Raw genomic sequence first — 5191 nt, 5'->3', positions numbered from 1 at the left:
GGCATTGTTACTGTTTCCCCTGGATACAGCGTACTTATGCTGAGACAGATGCTTAGTAAGACTGGCGCCTGTTTCACCAAAATACTGCTTATCACAGGAGGCACACGGAACAGCATAGGTGCCCACCTTCGAGGTAGAGGGAGGGCAGGTGTGAACCAGCTTGCGACGGAGAGTTTACTTGGAGAAAGGAGAGTCTGCAGTTGAGAAACTGCAGGGGCCGACGGAGAGAGTAGATCTTATCAGTGTAAGGCAGGCTGAGGACTGGCAGGTGAGGGGTCTCGTTAGGAGGGGAGTCACTGTAGAAGATACGCCGCGCCCTGGATAACGCGACGTCGAGAACATGGCGAGGATAGCCCAGTTTGGAGAACAAACGACGAAGGAAATCGATCTCCGCCCTCCGCATCTGTGACCCCAAGTACCTGGATGGAGAGATCGATTTTCTTCGTGTATATATATATGTATATATGCACATATGTGTATATATGTAACGTATGCATACATTATACACACACACACACACACACACACACACACACACACACACACACACACATATATATATATATATATATATATATATATATATATATATATATATATATATATATATATATATATTCATATATATACATGTATATATATATATATACATATACATGTATATATATATATATATATATATATATATATATATATATATATATATATATATATACATATACATATATATATATATATATATATATATATATATATATATATATATATATATATGTATGTATGTATGTATGTATGTATAGACATATGGAAAGGAAATTGTGGATGCGTTCCATTTGTGCGCACACGTTACTGTGTTTGTGCTTGTGTTTATATATGCATACATTATGTATATAGGTATGTATAAGTATCTTACATATACATACATACACAGACACACACACACACATATATATAGATGTATATCTATATACAGGGAGAGAGACGACAAATTAAAAAAGAGAGTGAGAGGGAAGCAGAGAGAGGCAAAGAGAGAGAGAAGTTCACGACAAATTAAGAAAGAGAGAGAGAGAGGAGCTGAGGCGAGATGGGATTGTTGATATTCTTCAAACTTCCCCTCTGAGAGACGATCCGTGAAACACTATTTTTATTGTTTTGACCTCTGCTCGTTTCTAGTGAAGATACCCGTTTCTAACTCCATTTTATGTTTTGTTGATCACGTTTTCTGTATTTTGTTTCGTTCTTTTAAGTAATCATCATCATCATCATGGGGCTAACGCCGACGGGGGCGCATATTCGCATCCACCCTTCTTTTGTACCTACGAGGGTCCCTCACGGCAAGCCGCCAGGCAGGGACTCCTCACAAGTTTGATCGATCTGCCCAAGCCACGACTTCCTAGGTCGTCCCACAGGCCTCCTCCACCCAGGGTTATCTTGAGCAGAGACAACCTGGTGGGCAGGATCAGCCTGGGGGAAGGTGTCCTTATAGCCTGAGTTGGCGATCATGGATTGTGCAGGAAATAGGTCCTGTGCCAGGCTCACAGTGCAACTGTTGGTTTGACATGTGGTCCCGCCAACAGTACCCCATGATCCAGTGCAAGGACCGATTGCAAAAGGCATCAAGACTTGACTCCAAAGTACAGGATAATGTCCAGGTTTCACTACTGTATAGCAAAACTGGTATTATCAGGGCCTTGAAAACCCGTAGCTTGGTCCTTCTGCACAGGTACCGGCATCTCCAAATACTCTTGTCGAGAGAGTTCATGACCCCTGCTGCCAGGCCAATCCGTCTGCTGACTTCATGGTCTGACAGCCCAGAGTTATAAACTACACTACCAAGGTATGTAAAGCTCTCTGTGACTTCAATGTCCTCGCTGCAAGCACATACCGGCTGAACAGGTTATAGCAAGTCCCCAAAGTCCTGAACCTTGGTCTTGGTCCAGGAGACCTCTAGACCCAAGGGCTTCGCTTCATTGCTAAATGCATCGAGAGCCACCACTAAGGATACCAAGGACTCAGATAGAATAGCAACATCATCAGCAAAGTAAAGGTCGGTAATCTTGATATTGTTGCTCCTGAATGACTTTGAACAGTAGCTCTGCCCAGTATCCAGTCCATGCAAGTGTTGAAAAGTGTTGGAGCAAGGACACAGCCTTGCCTCACTCCTGAACAGGAAAGAAGCTCAACAGGCCCCCACCACACTTTACAGCACTTTCAGTACAAGTATACAGATTTGCAATTATTCCATAATCCTTGTTGGAATTCCTCTCAGTCTCAGGATCTCCCAGAGTCATTCCCGATGCACCATATGGAACGCCTTCTTGAGGTCGATGTAGGCTGCAAGCAACCCATGACCGAACTCGCGACGGCGCTCTACAATGACTCGAAGCACAAAGATACGGGCTATTGTGGACTAAACAGGAGTGAATCCAGATTGCTCCTGCCTCGGATGCCTCAGTAGATGGTCTCTGATACATCTCAGAAGGATGTGGGCAAGAACCTTGTTTGGTATAGTGAGCAGTGTGATGCCTCGGTGATTGCTGCAATCCAGAGAGGAATGACCACACCCCTCAACAGGTCAGGGGGAATGTACCGGACCACCAGATGGCAGCCAGGACAGCATGCAACCCACATGCCATAGGTTCCCCACCAGACTTTAACAGTTCAGCTGGGATGCCATAAATACCTGCTGCTTTGCCACTCTTCAGTTTGGAGATCGCCCCCCCTAACTTCAGTTAGGGAGGGTGGATCCTCACTGATGGGTGGGTCCGGCAAAGGAATCACGGCACTATCCACATCCAAGTTAACTGTTGGTGGGTCAACCCAGTACAGCTGCTCAAAATACTCAGCCCAACGCTCCCACACCACAACAGGATCTGAGATGATCTGGCCACTTACTAAGCGAACTGCTGTCACCTGAGAAGAGGGGTTGGAGTTCAGCTTTCTCAGGGCTAGGTATGCAGGACGAAGGTTATTTACTAAGAATAGCCTTCTACCTCCTTTGCAAGACTCCTAATAATCTGTTCCTTGTCCCTTCTTAACAGTGACCAAGTTCTGCGCACCTGACAATGGTGCAAATCCCAATCCCCTGTCTGACAAGCCATACGACAACCATCTGTGGCATCCAGAGTCTCCTGTGTGATGAAATTCTGTCTTGCTCCCAGGCGTTCACCATTCGTTACTTGAGCTGCATCAAGCGTTTCGCGCTTGAAGGTGTCCCACAGAAGTACAGGATCCATCAGATTGCCGAGCGCTGCGAAACAGCCAGAGACTACCTCAGCAAACCCCCGGGCACACTCCCCCTCCCTCAGCCTTTCCAAGTGAAACACCCTGGGGTGATCATTTGACAGCTGGGGAGTTTTGAAGTGGACTCGGAGGGTAGCCACAACCAATCTATGGTCAGTACCACAGAACTCGGCACTCCTATACACCCTACAGTTCTGGAGGATCCTCCAACAAGTGCTAACGAGTATGTGGTCGATCTCCTTGGCTGCATTACCCGCAACGCTCTACCAAGTCCAACGATGTGGGTCTGGGCACTGGTACCAGGTACCACAAGTCCTTAATTTCTGGGACCTTTCTGGGAAAAGGAGGCTATTCTCAGTACCGGCATCAGTTCATCGACAGACATCTATCTCATAGCCAGCTCGATACAGCATTAAAGTCACCAAGAACAATACGAATATCACCCCGGGGACACCTGTCTGTCACAGATGCTAGTTTGGCGTAGAAATTCTCTTTCACATCAAGTTTACAAACATCGGCAGGAGCGCACACAGCAATAAGAGACATGAAGCCAAATACTAGGTTCAGTCTCATTACCACTATACGTTCATCGACTGGAGTAACCTGTACTACCGAGGGCTGGAGTCTGCTGGAAATGGCCATGGCTACTCCCTGGAGATGGTGACCATTGCTGTGTCCCGACCAATAGTAGGTGTAGTCACCTACACTAGTCGTGCCACTGCCAGATCTTCTCACCTCCGAGAGAGCAGTCACCCCAGCTCTCAGCCTCCCCAGTTCCCTCAACAGCAGAGGCAACTGATCATCTTGACGCAAAGAACGGATGTTCCAAGCCCCCACCCTGACTTTCCACCTGAGGTTTAACCTCGGGCATTCATTCCGGGTGGACGCCACTTCTGCCACCCCCGCTGACGCTGCTCCATATAAAAAGGGGCAGCAGGCTACAGGATCCATCATCCACCTGCGGGGCTCCCTCAGGCTTCCCCCGCAGGCTTCACTCCAGGTTGGCAACTGCCAGAACGCAGGCAGGACGAGTATGACCCGTTCCCATCCTGCATCCCGGCAGTCGCACTTCCAACGGGGCCCGCAGCCCGCCTCTTTTGCTGGGTGGGAGGAGCATTTCCCCTCCTCCCAGTATTTCCATTTATATTAAACACTACCAATGAAGTTTATCTGGGGGGAGGAGGACTAGCAAGGCCCACCTCCCCCGAACCTCCCATTTATCCCAGGGGCAGGAGGTGGTACAGAGCCAGTGCATGTCCACACACTGGTGGGCCATGACTCTGTACCTCTAGGGCCTCCTGCTGCTCCGAGATCCCCTACACTTTAGCCTGGGACCGCAAGGTACCCTGTTTCCATGGGAGGCCACAAGGAGGCACCAGAAGTCTTGATGATGGAGAGGTTATGCACTGACAGGGGAGGCGTATGCATAGCTGCTCCCTTTTTCGCACTAGGCTAGCCAGCGGTGGCAGTTGCAAGCAAGAAGGCATGCAAAGCACTTTATACTAACTAGGCTACCACACCATCGCTTTACATCACCCTGTGCATGAAGCACTCACCCATCCACATGATTGATGTCTTTTATTGTTTAAGTACTTAATCAATTTGATCGTCATTTAAACTTCATTTTTAGATTAAGATTTATTTTTCGTATCTTATTTTATCGATTCGTTCCGTTTGTCATTTTCATATATGTATTTGCATCGTGGTTTTATGATTTTACCCTGTAAATTATTTTATTCATGTTTTACGTTTTTCAAATCGTTCTTTTAGGTTTCAGAGATGTCAATGATGTTAGTACTTATTTAGTTGCTTGATTTTTCAATGGTTTTCATTATTTATGTTGCTTTTTTACCTTTTTATCATCCCTGGTTATTTTTCTATGTACCTTAATTTTTTATTTATATTGGATTATGTGTAATTATGATATTACTGAAAATGAAGGCAGTGA

This window comes from Penaeus vannamei, chromosome 11, assembly GCF_042767895.1.
Source record: "Penaeus vannamei isolate JL-2024 chromosome 11, ASM4276789v1, whole genome shotgun sequence".
NCBI lineage: Eukaryota > Metazoa > Arthropoda > Malacostraca > Decapoda > Penaeidae > Penaeus > Penaeus vannamei.
The sequence above is the reverse complement of the archived record's forward strand: the minus strand, read 5'-3'. Positions refer to the sequence as shown.